The sequence below is a fragment of the Copadichromis virginalis genome, linkage group LG11, assembly GCF_057382275.1.
Source record: "Copadichromis virginalis isolate Kocher_CV1m ecotype Utaka linkage group LG11, C_Virginalis_male_GT1.1, whole genome shotgun sequence".
Classification (NCBI taxonomy): Eukaryota; Metazoa; Chordata; class Actinopteri; order Cichliformes; family Cichlidae; genus Copadichromis; species Copadichromis virginalis.
In genome coordinates this window covers 14580127-14598509 of record NC_140628.1, presented here as the reverse complement: position 1 = coordinate 14598509, position 18383 = coordinate 14580127, and positions in this window count along the sequence as shown.

Sequence of the window (18383 nt, the reverse complement as noted above, 5' to 3'; positions counted from 1 at the left end):
GTGAAAATGTTTCCGATTTATGTAACCTCAGCCAGAGGCTTGGGTTTAATGGAGGAACATGAGAGGTGTTTTGTGTGTTGATCCTTTATGCATAAAGAATATCCTAATTTAACTGTATATCAGCAACAGTTGCTTGCATTCCCTATCTTTGTGTGTTTTTTAAGCTCATTTCCATCTCATTTTTATGCTCTCTGAAACAGATAGAGCCTATACAGCGGCTTTCATGGAATGCGTCATTCAAAGTGGCAACAGGATATTCATTAAAGCTGGAGAAGAATCAAAGCTTGCTGGGTCTTTCTTAAATGTGGGCACTTACATATAATTTTTTTTTTTTTTAATGAAAAGGCATTTTCAGTAATCGCAGTTACAAATGTGGCATGTTTTCTCGTGTTTGTGGGATTTTGTACAGAGCTTGGCAAATTCAAGATAAATAGCTGCCTGGGTTGCCATGGCAGTGTAGATTGTAGGATATTGTACAACAGCACCAGCAGTTCACATCATAGAGCACTTGCACTTACTGGCCATCTTATGTTGACATCTTGTCCTGTTGCTTGTGGGCAAATGCGAGCATGTCACTGCTTGCACAGTTATAGCAACAATAACAACAACGAAATAAAGTAAAGGCTGTAAACATCAAGAACTGAGGTCACAATAATCACACGTGTGATACCACAGGATAGTACTTCTTTGCATTATAAGCAGACACAACTAAACAGCGCCATCTAGTGGCCGAGCGTTGGGTAAATACACAATTCATTATGAAAAAGAAAAACAATTTCCTTTCTAATTAACGCTTAAACCTTTGTTGTTTGTGCTTACGGGGTCCTCAGTGACAGTACACAACAAAGACATCATTTATATTCCAATAAACTAAACTGTTGGGGTTTTTTTTGCCTGCTAATTGTATCATGAAACAAAATGTAAAAAAATTAATATCTGCCACTACGTGCTCCTGTCAAAGGCAAACGCTTAACTCGTTTACCCGTGAGACCGCAGTGTCATTTTATCACCCACACTCTCATATTCAGCGCCGCGATTGCATCTTTTAAAAGTTAAGCACATTGTCTTCTATCTCTGTTCCGTCACCTTGACAAAAAGGACTCATTAATGTCTGCCTGTAGGCAACAAGTTATATTAAAAGTTAAAGCTTCGGCACACACTTTTCATAGCGCAGCGTTTTCATACAACAGCTTAACTGTTGCCACCCACTGCCCCGTGCTGTGTCTTCATATCACCAAATGATTATCTTCTCATAAGCACACGCTCTAATAGAGCTTATACACCCAGGGGGATTTAAATCTCACCGATTACTCTTGTGTTTGTGTAGGTGTGAGTGTGTGTCAGACAGCTCTCCTTGGTCAAACAGAAGCGACATGTGCAGCTCTGTCCTTCACTTAATTTCGCTGTACTCTGCGGCACTCGGTGCTGCAGGTAATAGTTTGTTTTCCACAAAGAAAGCCCCCCTACTTATTACATGTTTTCATTCTTAATCCACAAATATGAGGAGCTGAAATTCAGGTTCTGTGGGAGACAGAAGGGCTAAAGAAAACAGACCACTGGCTATAAAGAAAAGGTAAAGGTAGGGAGGAGTGCTCATCCTTGTACAAATCACGCAATGAGTCCCCTTCATTTGTGTTTGCTCATTTAATGCCCTTTTTATTACATCAGAGTGAAAGTAAATAAGATCATTTGCATCAGTGCTATTTGCACTATTCTGCAGAAGGGTACCAAAAAGATAACGCAGTACAGGACAAATCATATTATCTGAGATTACTGTGCTCGCAGCTAGTTTATCACGCACCACACAAAGCCAACTGTCGGCTCAGTTTGAATCAGTGTTCCTCAGTTGCACCCAGACCCCCAAAAAAAACATTCTCTTGTTGTTTTGTAATGAATTTCAGACTTGGGCCCAAAGTAAACTGGATTGTCACTCTGTCATGTCTGTTTAGATATCTGGCCTTTGGCGCCGGAGAAGCGATTTCTGCGCTTGACTAAGCTCACTGAAATGTTCAGCCCAAAACGAGCTCTGCTTCCACAGCGCAGACAAAGATAGCTGGGTATACCTGTGATTTATGCCACTCGTTATTTCGTGACATGATTCATGACTCACATTAAAAACATGAATTATTAGAGCACCTTCTAAAGCTCTGTGGGGAAAAAATACTTGTCATATGAGGCGCAACATCTTCCAAGAACTTTCTAATAACGCCAGGGTTCACTCACCTGCTGATCACCTGGAACATACTTTAACCTTGTGAGGTTTAAGCACCGCTGCCACCCTCACCATGTGCTTTGGAGAATAAAATATGGACTTTCTGAGAGGACAGGGGCGATCGTGGCTCAAGAGTTGGGAGTTCGCCTTGTAATTGGAAGGTTGCCGGTTCGAGCCCCGGTTTGGACAGTTTCGGTCGTTGTGTCCTTGGGCGAGACACTTCACTACTGGTGGTGGTCAGAGGGCCCGGTGGCGCCAGTGTCCGGCAGCCTCGCCTCTGTCAGTGCGCCCCAGGGTGGCTGTGGCTACAATGTAGCTTGCTATCACCAGTGTGCGTGTATGTGACTGAATGTAGTGTAAAGCGCTTTGGGGTCCTTAGGGACTAGTAAAGCGCTATATAAATACAGGCCATTTGACACTGGTAGAAACATTCAGAGAACAGTATTCAAAAGCCAAGAAATAGTAATTATTAAAAAAAAAAATCTCAGATTCTCAGGGTTAGAGGGGTTATCGATAATGACGTCATGACTTAATGATGAGGGAAGAAATGACTCTGTGAGATTTACTGTGCAACAGGAGAAAATGTGACTGGTATGTAGATGTGTGTGTTCAGTATGTAAATCCCTTTAACATTTTAAATGTAATCTAGTTTGGGAATGGTGGGCTGCCTGTGACAGCAAGCAGAAGCCACGACAGAACGAGGATGACGGTTACTATGAATGCTATCAAACTGTTGGTGAGAAAATGTTGCTTGTCCAGCCTCAGACGTTCTTACAGTGGTAACATTTTTTCTCACTCGATTTAAGCATGAGTCCAAGTTAAAGGTTGAAAAATGTAGATGGGAGTATTATGAATATTACGGAGTGGAGACTACCTCCGTTATTCACATCACTTTACTATTGGACTGTTTTATTTTAAGCACACAGATGGTGCTCTCTCTATCGCTTTCTTTCTCTCTCCAATACCACGTTCAGACCAGCAGAGTATCCAGCAGGTGTCAGGCCAACGTTATGCAAATTTCAGAGTGGTTAGGGGGCTTTAAAGGCTACGCTCACAGTCAGTGTGTCAACAAAACAGACGCATAAACTGCTGAGATGAGAGATGAGAATTGGCTGGCGTGACAGAACATTTTCTACGAAAAGAAACCAAATAGAGGCGTGAGACTTGAATGCTTTGGGTTATCATGAAACGTTATTTTCTCAGCCGTACACACACGTTTATGGTGCAAACTTTAAAACACCCATTTAATCAGAGTGTGATAACCTTCGAATGAGTCTGCCATGGAGCATTATTCCCAGGCGTAAAGAGATACATGCCAAGCAACTCTGAGATCAGTAATCTGGGTTTTGATGGAGAGACGTCTACATGTAAATCAGGGGTGGAGAGGGAGGTGTGAGGAGTAGCCTACAGAGACAAAGAGGGAGGGGGGCTGGAGGCTGTGAAAGTAAGTCTGTGTTTCAGTACCTACACACAGGCTCAAGCAGGGATGTGGTCTTAAAGGGCTTACAGTTAGCTGCTTAAAATTCTTCTGATGTATCCAACGAATGCAGGACATGTTATTTGGTAAAGGGGAAAAAAATGCGAAGGCGCAAGGGGCAAGCACTTAGTGTTTACTGGTTGTGCCCTCTGCTGTAGCTCTCCCAAGGTTCCTCTCTTGTTGGTATGGCGGTCATTCAGTCGCTGCCACTGTGCAGCAAGGCAAACACAGCGTCGTTTTTTTGTTGTCTGCTCTGATAGAGTCAGCTAACCTGTGTGGGTTGGGTGTGTGGACGACGCAGGGGTGTTGGTGGATTTGCGTGTGCCTTCATGTGTGCTATATGTTGCAGTATGTGTGGGAGAGAAGGGTGTGTGTGTGTGTGTGTGTGTTCGCGTGCATGTGTGTGCGTGTGTGTGTGTGCAGCAGATATTGATATTCCAGCAGCAGCAGAAGCTGAAGCCCATGTCTTTAAAGTGTCAGCCCTCAGCAGCCAGCCAGGTATACCTAAGGTACAGAAAAGAGAGGGGGCGAGTGAGGAAAGGGAGCAACGAGAGAAAAGGGAGTGAGATAGAAATATATAAAGAAAGAGGGGCCATGAAAGACAGCAGAAATACAAAGGCAGGGGAGATAAAGAGAGACAGAGAGTAGAGAGTGCCACAGAGAGAGAGAGAGAGAAATACTGAAAGGGGAGGGAGGAAAGAACACTTTAGGTGGGTTTTCTGGAGGTGAAATTACTCAGATGTCTTTGAAGGCCTCACTGACTGTCTTCTCCCTCTGTATTCTGGGCGACACGCGGACAAACAGAGAAACAGATGGACACAGAGGGAGTGGTGGCTGCAGGGGCAGGCAGGGAAAATGTCAGGTTTCAAAAACAGAGCAAATGAGCGGTGTTGAGGAGCACCGAGGGTCACCGAATGCACGATAGCGCAAAGAAATAACCGCTCAAAGGACACAATAAACCGTGGTCTACTTTCAAACAGAGCCTCTCCAATTAAATGCTGCAACAGTCCTACAGGGGTTTAACAGTGAGTCTGTTCTGATCTTATCACTCTTACTCTGTGGTATATTTAGTGTTCAGCGCTGCCAGGTGATTCAGACAGAAAGTAAACACATTATTCCAAGCCAGTTCTTTTATTCATACGTTATTCTGAGAGGTAAACAAAAAGAGGGAGAAAAAAAGAATAAATAGCACCCAGCCATGGCGAGGTGGAAATACGTTTCTGATGAAATGAAGATTCTCGTCTTTGTCTTGAGGATTAGTCTTTCTTTTTTTTTCTAAAGCTGATCTATTTGTCTAATCTTTATTCTCAGGAATGGTAAAATAACTAGCTCATTTACTACACTTGGCTGATGCTCTTTGGATCATTCTTATTATCTCTTTCATTACTGCAAGTTTTCTGTCAAACACCACATAGTTGGCATAGTTTCCTCTCATCACTCCTGGCCACTCAGCAGATGGCTGTCCCTCCCTGAGCCTTTTTCTGTCTGGTTCTTCCTGTTAAACGGGAGTTTTTTCTTCCCACTGTCACTACATGCTTGCTTAAAGGGATTCATTTGATTCTTGGGGTTTTTGCTGTATTATTGTTGTTGGATCTTTACTTTTAAATATAAAGCACATTGAGGTGGCTGTTGTTGTGATTTGATGAAAAAAAAAAATTTTTTCAAATTGAATTGAACTGGCATATTTACAAAGTAGCTAGTAAAAAATAATAATCGATTAATGACTTCTTGATTTCTTTCTCCAAATAAATGTCAGAATAGCTGTGAAACACAAAAAACAAAAAAGAATGAAAGAACAAAGCAATAATTCACCACATCATGTCTTTACATGCCAATATTACGTTCACAGCTTGTTTTGCTGCCTCCTAGTGGGCAAAAATTTAAATAAAGCTGCTTTAACGCCAATTTCTGCGGTATTTTCACATGCTCTTTATTCTTTCACCTGTACGCTTCTAAGAGCAACCACACAGTCTTATCTGCGGCTGCCCATGTAATTAAAAGATCAAGGGCCTTGCTCAAAGGGCTGTCGGTGGCAGTAATGAGCTGAGGCCATATTTAGATGTTAAGTTTACTTTTATTAACACCCATTACTGCTGAGCAGTTTCTGATCTCGCTCTGTTTCTCATTATGGCCCCACTCCATTTTCTCCTCTTTGCACCATCCATCATTTCCTTCAGGTTCTTCTCAGCTTCACTTGCCTTATTATCTTTGCACTCATGGCAACCCTCCCTTTTTGCTTCCTGGAAACCTGTTACACCTCTCCTCCCCTCCCTCATTCCTTTCACATTCACTCACTCACTCGCGCTTTCCTCCCCCTCATCGTCCTCCCTCGCATTTCTAAACATCATCCAAATTAATGGAATGTCCTTTTCATGTAATGCAGCTCGGGGATGATGACTGTTCTGACCTTGTCTAATGTTGGCAGTGTTTTGTCAAAGCGCACCCATTTGGTGCCTGCGTATCGCTCCGCTTAAAAAGAACATCAGAAAGCTAATCTTCTAAACAGAGAGTATCTGGACAGACCTTCCAGTGAAAGAACGAAGCACAGTGTGTCTCTTACTTAGACTTTAAATCTATTCTGGATAAATCCATCTCTTTACTGGAATTGCTGCATATTGATAGAGCTACAGCAAAATCACTGAGATACAAACCTGACCCTGCGCTCTGGTTTCTTTAAGATTAGCCTCAGGAGGTGTCCTCAACTTTGTTTTACTGAGTGCAGTCCAGTGAACTGTGTCAGTAGACATACATTTGCAGTTTTTCTTTTATCTGCACTCTTGTCTCTTTCCTCCCGACCCCCCCAAGTGTGTAACTGAGGGCTGAGACACTGGGCTTTTTGGAAAACCTACAATTTAATCGAGAATAACTAAAAGGCACATAGGGCTGAGCTGAACGACACTGCGTTAACCTCGACTTTGACATGTCGTGGAGAAGAGGCCGCGTACAGAAAAAGAGAGAGCTTATACATCTCACATGTTTGCACTGCTGTTAAGTTCCCCTCGGCCACAAAGTCACCATGCAAGATTTTTTCTGGGCATTTCAAACTGAAGGAACATGAAATGTGTTTTTCATCATCAGAAGGTTTTTGGGGTTTAAATTTTTCATTTAATTATTTATCCAATGTCACAATTAGCTGGCAATTCTCATTCTTCTACTCAAATGACCTCCACAGTCATCAGATCTCAGTCTAACAGACTGTCTTTTGGATGTTGTGGAATGGGAGATTCGCATCATGGATGTGCAACTGACAAATCTGCTGCAACTGTGTGACGCTCTTAAACCTCTTAAGAATGTTTCCAGCATTTTACAGAATCTGCGCCTTGTAGAATTGAGGCAGTTCAGAAGCCAAAAGCGAGTACAACTAGTAAATGAAGTGGCCCCTGGAGTGGACATCTGGTACTTACACAAATGTATATGCTACAGTTTTTAAATAATACAAATAATTTGCTCGGTTTATAAAAAAGCAAAAGAAAAAAAAGTTTGATAGAAAAATTACAAGTTGAAAAGAGGATCAAATATTTAAATCTTTGATAGTGGAAAGATTTTGGTGAGCTGCAGGCACACATATTTTTTAAAGGTGTAGTGATTAGTCATCCTGATTTGAGACGTAATTCTTTCTGGGTATTTCAAGTATAATAAAAAAAATTGATTTGAAAACTCACCACGACCCTGTGCTGTGAAGATAAATTTTGACTTGTCTGGCTGCAAAGTTTGAAGGCTCTGAAGGTGATTTATTGAAGACTGACATACTGAATGTGAAAAGCATGTTACAAAAATCTGGGCACGGGTGAATTTAGCAGGGTCACTAAGGATCCAATTTTAACAAGCTTTCTAAGATTAATGGCAGATGAGATTTTTTTGTTGCGTGAAAGTGTCAATTTCTTTTCCTTCAGCTCACTAAGACTTACTGGATTAAAAAGAAAAAATGATAATAATAAGAAACCTTTAAAAATGCAAATGTGTTCATGGATCAGAACAAACGCTTGCATTCTTACTACCCAGAAAATGATGACATTCGTAAACCATGGAGCCTGTAATTAAAATGTAATTTTTGCAAATAATTATCTTTTGATGACACGAAAAAAATCATTAAGTTTACTGAAATCATTTGGATTAAAACAATATTTCAACTGGGAGAATTAACTTTAGAGTTAATAATCCAAGCAAACCTTATAAAAAAAAACAGCCTGAAACACTAGAAAGTGAAATAAGGTCAAACTTATTGTGTGCAAGGTAGCTGAATGTAAGCAGAAGCGAGTATTTTAAATATTATGTTTAACAACATCTGGTTTGAAATGAACGCTGCCTGATTGAACATTTCAATATTTTTTTAAGCTGATTTTTTTTAGGACTTTAGGGGAAAGACAGGTAATGAGCTGTGTCTGTAATTATTGTGAAGCTGTTGATCTTGGTATTGGTTTCTTTAAAAATGGATGAAAACTTGTCTGTGTAAAACACTCGGGACACAGAACCCGAGGTAAGAGAGCACATCGATAATCATATGCTGGACTTGAGCCACTGCTCTTTTTAAAAAATGAGTTGGCAAAACATCCACAGGGTTTCCTTTTTCTAACCATGTTGGTAAGAAGTAGCAGAAAGGTGGCCAAACCTGTGCAAAGTGTTGAGAAAGAGAAAATGTGCATCTTTTTAAATAAAGATTTAGGTGCGTGTGAAACAAAATCTGGGAAAATACGTATACATGCAAAGTATTCGCTCATCTATCCAAATCATCGACTTCAGGTGTTCCAATCACTTCACATGGCCACAAATGTATCAAATCAAGCACCCAGGCATGCAGACAGCTTCTACAAACATCAGTGAATTCTAGTGTGGTACCATGACAGGATGCCACCTGTGCAAGTCCATTCGTGAAATTTCCTCACTAAGTATTCCACTTTGGATAACGAAGTGGAAGTGATTGGGAATGATAGCAACTTAGCCATGAAAGATAAGTCATATAAAATAACAGAGGTCACCAATTTTCTGCAGAGTCAGTCACTACAGACCTCCAAACTTCATGTGGCCTTCAGATTAGCTCAAGAACAGTGTGTAGAAAGCTTCATAGAATGGCTGAGCAGCTGCATCCAAGCCTTACATCACCAAGCACAGGGTAAAGTGCAGATGGAGTGGTGTAAAGCGTCGCCACCACTGAACTCTAGCTTAGTGGAGATGTGTTCTCTGGCACGACAAATCATGCTTCTCCATCTGGCAATCCGATGGACCAGTGTGAGTTTGGTGGTTGCCAGGAGAACAGTACGAGTCTGAATACATTGTGCCAAGTGGAAATCCCCCCGTGGAAAGTACGGGGGGATTATGGTATTGGGCTTCTTTTCAGGATTCTGGGTTGGCCCTTTAGTTACACTGGTTGGCCCTTTAGTTACACTGAAAGGAAGTCTTAATGCTTGAACATACCAAGTCATTTTGGAAAACAGCTAGGGGATGGCCCCTTCCTGCGCACCAGTACACAATGTGAGGTGCATAAAGACATGGATGAGAAAGTTTGGTGTGGAAGAACTTGACTGGCCTGCACAACCCAAGAGAACAACTTTGGGATGACTTAGAGCAGAGACTGTGAGCCAGGCCTTCTCATCCAAAATCAGTGTCTGACCTCACAAACAAGAATTTAAGCTTTTTATAGCTGCAAAGGGTGGGCAGACATCATATTAAACCCTATGGATTAGGAATGGGATGTCTCTCAAGTTTATGTGCATGGAAAAGCAGATGAGTTTTTGGCAATGTAGTGCATAACAAACATATATGTATATGTATTTTCCCACATATATACTCTACACTTATCAAATTCAGGGTTGTGGGGGTACCTGGACAACTCACCATTATGTTACAGGGCTAACACACAGACACAGACAGCCAATTACTTTCAGATTCACAACTGCAGTTGGGGCCAATTAAGAACCTTCAATAAACTTAAATGATCTTGGATAAGGAAAACAATCATTGGCAGGAATACGGTCAGCAAACCTTGCGGAGTCAGGATGCTGATTGAAAGCCTTTTGTTCAGATAGCTTTTTGGGGCTTTTTGCTTCACCTTCGAGTCTGGTCATCCAGAACAGATAAATATGTTTGTTTCTAGTTGCGGACTAGCTAGAAAATAGTTGGTCCAGCTGTATCCAGATGGGTCACCAGAAGTGGAAAATTTGAATTTATGGATTTTTGCCTCAACTGAGATAGTAGGAACAATTGTCATGCAGGCCCTTCAGAAAGCATACCAGTGTATACAGTGCTGCTCAGCTATATGAGGCTCTCTGTTTTCTATGCTAAGTTATGTAAAATACACCTCAAATAGCGTGTTTTCATGGATACTGAAGCATAATGAGATAGATAGTGCTGGGAAGAAGAAGAAATGCATTTTCTGGTATGCTAGGGTTCCCCAGGTGAGCATAACTGACCCAATCATGTTATCTTGAGATGTCATTTAGATAACAAAGATCATCAAAAAACAAAGCAGTAGTGGTCTAGTCAACATGTCCTTAGTTAAATATGAACACATGTTTGCATGGGGGCATTATTAAAAACAATCGAAAGTGTACATTATTGTACTTTATTGAGCCCCGTGGGGAAATTGCTCTCTGCATTTAACCCATTCACTCAGTGAAGCAGTGGGCAGCCATTGGGCGCCCGGGGAGCAGTGTGTAGGGACGGTACCTTGCTCAGGGGTACCTCAGGGTAGCTGTTAAGGGGAATCGAACCCCCGACCTTCCGATCATGGGGCAACCACTCTACCTACTGAGCTATCCCTGCCCGTCAATCAGTCAATCAGATAGCAGCTCAAGCTGTCACTACACCACTACCAGCCTTTAGCCATTTGTATGTCTGCAGAGCCCCTGATATTGAATGAGGACATGGCACAGTCACAGAAAATAGTTAGGCTTTAATATGCAGCAGCGGTAGAAACTTTTTCCCCCCCGAAGGCATTAGATTTCAGTTAGCCACATCCTGTAGTTCAATAGTGTGGTCTAAATGGAAACAGAGATGAGAAGAGGCTTTTTATTTAATTCGAGAGAAAGTTTCGCAGAGTGAAGCCAGACCAGCACACTTTTACGGTCAAGGTTTATTTTAGCACTTCTTCTTTGCTCATACATCAACTTTCACTGAATCCCAAACAGGTTTATATTCACTTGGGTGGCCACGTCCTGGAATCCAGCCAAACTCCAAACTGTGATTTCATTTTGGTACACCTGCAGCCAAAGAGCAGCTAAGAAAAAATAAAACAGAACCTGGGTTGTGACCAGTTATCATTAAACTTTATTCAAGTGTTGATTCAAGGACACAGGCCCGGCGTAAGCGAGTCTATTTTTCATAAAACTTTGTCAAAAAGAATCTTGATAGTAAAAACAGCCCAAACTATCACTATATCTATAAAAAGCTAAAATAATGGAACATGTTTTACATGCTGTGCAGTATAGATTAAACTGTAATGGACTTTTTGGAGTTTACTCCTTTATCTCACTATTGTGGTACCCCTGAAAATGGACCCTTTAGGTGTGTATGATGACCTGACTGTCTGGGTGTTTGGCTTCTATCAGAGGCTCAAGGACAGTCTAGCTGCTCCCTGATAGTGCAGAGACACTGTGTATCCTTATCTGGAGCACTGACGTTAGGAAGGCAAAAATGAAACTCTATGTGAGATTAGAACTTCATAATAGGATAAGCAGGCCTACTGCAACATGTGTTCACCCAAAAACACCTTAAGATTTTCTTTATCATATGATCAAATGTTTAGTAATTAATTTTTAAGACTGGATGAAGCAAAAATGACATCCCATTTCCATCTAATGTATGCAAACTGTCATCTTTATACACACTATGTTGTATGATAAACACAGTAATAGAGAATTCCAGCCAGTCCTTTTGAGAAAGCACTTGGAAAGAATAGGGATGAAAAAACATGCCCTTTAACAGAGAAAAACCTTCAGCAGGAGTGGCCTCAGCAAGGGCGGCCATCTGCCACAGCCAGTTGGAAAGAGAGAAAAGAGGAGAGGAAGGACCGGCATGGAGAGGAAACAGAGAACATACAGTTTAACGTGAACTCTGAGACTGTTGATGGTGGAAGTATCCAGTGATTGGGAACATGCAGGTCATGAGCTAGAGGTACCTACAAAACAGTACAGGGAGAGACAACAATCATTACGAGAGGTCTTCCAGCACCCCAGTCATACAGCACCATAACTAAAGAATAGCGCAGGGTTCCCTGATGCAGACTGACATTTTATCCAAAAGACTGAAGACAGAGCTAAAACGCAGAATAGAGTGTCTGCCCCCTGAAACCAATCCTGGGAGCTGGTTTGATAGAAGAGTAAGAATCGTACTCTTAGAAACTCTCAGAGCTCTCAGAGTCTGCACTCTGAGAGAGCGGTGCTGCTTTCGGATAATACAGTACTACAAAACACTTTCAGATCTTCTAGAGTTTGGTCATTTTGTAAGTGAGGAGAAGGATTCAAAATTCAAAGCCAGTGGGGGAAAGCTTCTATTACTGAACAAATAAATGAATTCAATCCAGCCAATAAAACTGTTTCCCAAGTCTAAAACAATCCTGCATCTGAAGCCCAAAATGGAAAAAAAAGAAACCGGAAGATCAAGACTGAAGACCACTGATCCAGACACTTACCGACTCTTGCCCTCAGAGGCTTCACTCTCTCTCTTTTCTTTCTCACAACCTGTAATCCAGCGATCAGTTGTCCAGGCAACTGCACTGGCCACAGTTCCAGCACGTGCTCAGTGATGCCAGGTCAGGATGAAAGTACCTGGAGGGGACAATGCAAATCCCCCTTTGCACCCTATTGAAGACTAGCATATAAATCCCAGCAGTAAACCTGCCCCCAGGGTTGGGTTTTTTTTTTTTCCTCCGGAGTGGTGCAACGCCTGTGTGTGTTATTAGTACTCGCGTGTGAAAGATCTCAGTCTCACATAAATAAATGAAAGCAGTTCCAGATCTGCTAGTTCTTTAACAGAAAAACAGATTTTAGGAAAGTCGTTACAAGCTAAGTGCATGAATTATTTTTGCTCAAATATTTTTTTAAGGACATATATTATTTATTTTGTTTTATTTTTGTTGATAGGCTGATGCAACCTAAATTCACAACCTTACAGGTCACACATTAGCTGTTTAGAAGGCAGACAAAGTGATCTAGGGATTAACATCTTAGCATGGAGGAAGATGTCACCATGTTGGAATGTGAAAAGTTGCGAGTGTGTGTGTGCATGTGCACATCCAGTACTTTGCCCACGCTGTGACAGCACAATCATGTGCTGCAGGAATCAAAAATACTGCACATTGTCCTTTTCCTACATGGCATCAACAACACTCATCTGGCTCCCTGTTGTTCAGGTATTAGCTCATAACCTTGTGCGCTAAAGCTTTCAAGCTCTTCCATAATCTCTCCTGCAAACTTTGTGTGAACTCCGGTGCACATGATACCTTTATTCAAGAGTCAATAGCAAGTGGAAGAATAGCACAAAGCAGATATTCAGAAGTGTTTTTGTGACAAAAACTAATCAATAGATGCTTGATATTCAGAAAGATTTCTTTGCCTGTATGATTTTTCTGCCAGAAAGCTATATTTCACATTAGCCAGCAATACTCTAGCCTCTCTGGGTGTGGGTCTTGTTAAATGAAAGTATATGAATTTGGTAAATGTAGCAGGGAAATCAAGACAACATATGAGGCAGTCACTTACACTAACACTCGTGAAGCCTGAGTATATCCAAGGGCACATCTCTGACGGTCCTGTAATCAGAAGTGCAGACATAAAGAGGTATTGTAATGACACATGCCTGCCTCTTTTTAAATATAGGTTTGATTTGAAAGAAAATGACAGTGTAGTCAATTTGGTCACTTTGGCAATGGTACCAGCCTTCTTCTTTTCTTTCAATAGAAAATGAAAGTGTTCGTTTCCTACTGGGTTTCCACTTACCTGTGTGAATTTTTCTCCCCGTCATTTTCTCTCATCCCATCTCTGTGTCAGCCTCTCCTCATAGTCTGTCTCTGTTTCAAGCATCCGTTTGTCTGTCTGAATCCTCTCCGGCTGTGACCGTGAGGATGTCTGCTTTTTGGTTCTCAAAGAAAAACAGATGCACGGTGCTTGATAGAAATTATGAACACCGAGTATGTTCCATTTTCCACTCGTGGGTGGTTAGAGTACATTTCTCTCCCCCAAAAAAAGGCAAAAAAAAGAAAAGTGGCAGAAAAGGAAATAAAAAAGTCTGTCACACGTACAAGGACTGAATTATAGTCCTGCAGTTATAATATGTAGTATGAAGGGGAGGTATAATTTGTTGATTTGCTGTTCTGTGGAGCTGGGTTGGCAGATGAGCACCATTAAGTGTTTTTTATCTATGTGCGTGGAAGAATTACAAGAAGAGAGAGTGAACATTTGGAGTTTTTAAATGGTTTGCTTGTACAACCCACAGAACACACATTAAAGAAACCCTATAGGGCATCTTCTCTGTAGACGTGTAATTTAGTTGAACCATTCCAGGGTTGTAAATGCACCTGATGTTACTTTGAAATGAACCTGATGAGTTCAGCTTCCATGGCGACTTCGGCCTCCTCAGCAGAATGGGAGCTGACACCTGTATCAGGGGTTCGCACTCTTTGCAAACTCGACTCACACAGATTTAATTTGTGTCACTCTGTGAATACTTTTTCTTCCGCGCTGTTCCATCACTGTGTAGCAGACCTTTAAATACTCGTCCCGACCTCGAATAGCCCGACAGCCCCCGAGATAATCCTGCGGCTTCACAGCGCAGAGAAGAAACAGTGCAGAAAAATCCGCTTGGAGAGAGTGACTGTTGGAAAATTCTCACTGACTTCTTAGTTCTTATTTATCTTCGTGACAGTGGGTCCGGAGAAGGAGATGACAGGGAGGGAGAGCGGCGTGGTGCGTTGGCTCTGCATGTTAAGGAGAGGCTGTGATCATCGCCGGCTGCAGAGAGACAACAGTGACGGGAAGTGACGATGAGGCCCGAGACGAGAGCCGCGATGGTAACGCGTGTCACATCGATGAGGCCTCTCAAAGAGAAGTCAGGAATGAGATCAGCTACTTCCTACTTCCTGTCTCCCGGTGTCTTAGCTGGGGGCTCTGATTTCCAATTTTTCACTGCCTTCATTTATTTGGTCTTCTTCTCCCTCTTTAGTCGTCTTTTCAGCCTCTCTAATCTGCCTGTCTTTCTGCTGGACTATTCTTTCCTCTGCCCCTCGTTCGACAGTGGACACTATTCATCTCTCACTCCTGGCTGTGTTTCCTTAGTTTCTTATTCTTTTCCAACTCTGTATAATTCACAGCTATGCTACAACCTTTTTCTTGCAAAGGAAATAAAAGTAGGACTATTCAAGTCCCCTACCCTATAAGACTCCTTTAAAACCTAGGGCTAGAATGAATAAGCAGAACACTGCTAAACCTACCAGAAAGGCTGGTCGTATTGGTTGTGTTAAAGAATAACTGTTGTATAACTTGTGAACAAAGCCTAGAGGCAAACTGACTGCTTTTAACTATTTAAATAGCTTTACAAGCCAAACCAAACTTACCTGTTGACACTTTTGATTATTCATAGACTGCTTTCTGTCATAGTCTGGATGTGCCTTTTCTCCAGTGTCCACCTCTGGGCAAAGCTGCCATTCTCTCACCAGAGCAACTCACCTGGAAGTTATCTGTGGCAATCAGCAGAGGGGTATTTATGACCAGCATCACTTCGCCGCTGGTCCGTCAACTCACCTATGTTGGTAACAGGCTTACTCTTGTTGCTCAAGATCGATGTCCTTATATTACTTACCTTGCTTTCTATATCCTCTAGCTCCGTTGACTCAATGGAGGCACACAGCACCGCCACGCAACAGAACTCACCTTTTGGATACTGGTCACAAACCTCACCAGATTCACGCTATGCTCCAGGAAGAAAACACCCACCACACTCACCTGCTTGCCCTCCTGACACCGCAACTTACCAGGACTCCTGAAATTCAGGTCAGCCTGTCGTTAATGCTATCAGCTTGCCACTCGAACCTCTGCCTCCCCCTCCAAGCCTAAGACTCCACCTGCAAAATTAAGTCACTCCAAACAATCTCAAATTCCTGTTATCTCTGGACCAGCCCCTGTAAAGACTAACCCCCTCTTCCTCTTTCCTCAGTGGAACCTCGCAACCGCCACGCCACCAGTCTCCCCTTGAGTTACCTCCCTTAGGCTACCATGCTAGAATCCCTATGTCAAATATTGTGTGTCAGTGCCACGCCAGATTTCCAGGTTACGCTTCCCACATCAAGTATAGCTCTGTGTTTTGTGTTAAAGTTTGTGTTAAGTTAACTGTATCACCTCTGCATGTCGGTCTTGCAGTTGAGTCCAGTTATGTACAGGCCTGTGGCCCCACGTTTCACTATCTTATAGGCACTAAAGGAAAAAAGGAGTCAGGGGGTTAAACCAAGAACCACCCGACTCCACAGCTACAGCCACCACCTCCAACAATCAGTTGGAGTGTTGTTTGTCAGCTAGAATTGGTGCTAAGAATACAGCTTGTTTCCTCTGATCCATAACTACTTCACTAAGGCTACGTTCACAATGCAGGTGAAAGCGCATCAAATCCGATTTTTTTGACCCTATGTGACTCATATCCACAGTAGCGGTTTTAGATACGGGTGACACGGGCAGTGGTGGCATTGTGGTGGGGGGCGGCATCACGGGCATCGGCAAAAAAAATGCTGGTACTCATGCTCCCCCGACGTCAACCAGCGCATATTGGGAATGGTACATGCACCGATCGGTTTTCTATCGCCCATTTGCTGGGAGTAAGGACGCCCTTCATTTGCGAGGTGCACTGACAGGAGAGGGCGGGGCGGCGGGGGATTTTCTGATCGGCTGGAGCAGCATCTAATAACCAACTTGCAAAGTAAAACAAAATAAAAACAAACCAACAAACACGAAAACACCAGACATTATAATACAGACTTATAATTTGCACCGATGTTTTTTCGAAATTCTATACACGAAAAGTGAGCGCGAGAGCCCTCGGTGCGCCTGCTTGCTGCTGAAGTCAAAGTAAACTTTATTGTCATCTCCGCTACAGTCCAGTATATAGACAGACGAGATGACAAGGCTCCAGTTACAGCAGTGCAAGTAAACAAAAAAAATATATATATATAAGAAGAGTAAGAAAATAAATATACAATTTAAAATTTAAAGTTTGATACACAAGTCTCACACACAAGCCGTTGAAAGGGGAGGAGGGGTTGGCTGCTTCCAAATAGAGCACATTTCATTCATAATGATGTGAATTCAAGCCCATCATGTATTCATGATTTGAATCCTGGGTTGTGTGAAATCTCAGAAATGCACCCTAGACAAAGTGAATCTGTGAACTAAGGTGTAGGTGTGTTAGATCATGTTGTGGTGATCCTCGGGTTGAGGGATGGGTGTTCATACTGGAGTGCAAAATTAAAACCAATGGAAGATGGACAAGAAAAGTTCAAAGCCATCAGGTCCTCAGTTTAGAAAAAAGGGAAAAGAAGAGGAGGAGAAACGAGCAAAAGATACAGGTAAGCAGATGTGTCATTGGATAATGGCAGGTCATCCTGAAACAATCAGAATCAGAATCCTTTATTAATCCCTAAGGAAATTATGTGAGTTACAGTTGCTCCAAGATGAAATGGTAAAAATAGCAACAGTAACAGACTAAACTCCAAACAATACATTATGTTACAGATTTTAATATTAATTAGTCTTTGTCAATTGTTCTCATTGTATGACGAATTATGATGGCTGTTTGGTAGCCGTTTGCATACTATGCATACTCTCTCTCTTCATATGTGTATGTGTGTGTGTGTGTGTGTGTGTGTGTGTGTACAACAGTTTTATATTAATGTACAATCCTTAATATGTTTTGTGTGTGTGTGTGGCGGGGGGGCGCCAGAGGGAGTTTTCGCCCAGGGCGCCAAACTGGCTAGGAACGCCACTGCATATCCGATCATGGTATGACACTGTGAATGGCACGAATCTAATCTAATTTTCAAATTCGATCTGGGTCACTTTCGTATGTGGTACTGAATCAGATACATATCCGATGTTTTAGAAAGCGACTGCTGTTTGAATGGTCATGTCGCATTAGATCCGTCTTTTACGTCACTGACACACGACGGACGCCAATTATCAGCTCCGGAGAAGCACCCGAGAAGATATCGCAAACGCTTCCTGGACATCCAGTGTAGATGTTAGTGAAACTGTTGGGAAGACAACGTGAACATGTTATTTGTACTGTATAATCTGCAGATTCTGACAGAAATCTGCAACTATCCTTTGAAGCACCGCTCCTCTGAAACAGCAATAAGGATAATTATTAGGTTATTTACATTATTATGTAAATAACAAAATAACTTAAAGCAAAAATTGGGAAACGTAAAGTTCGAAGTCTTTATATTAAGGGCCATCATTCAAACAATATTGTTTGCTCTGGGTCTAAACAGAGCGCGATGTGTGTGACGTCTTCTTTTGCTCATGCGGGTTCACACTAGTTTGCTGTCGCATGTGTGAACAAGCAGACATAAAAATCGGATTTGATCAAAAAATCGGAATTGTGCACCTGCAGTGTGAACGTAGAAAAGACCACAGCGCCACTGAGTTTACACAAGACTAATGTCACAGACAGAGATGCTATACAAAGTCAGCCTGCAACATGTAGCCGGAATTTATT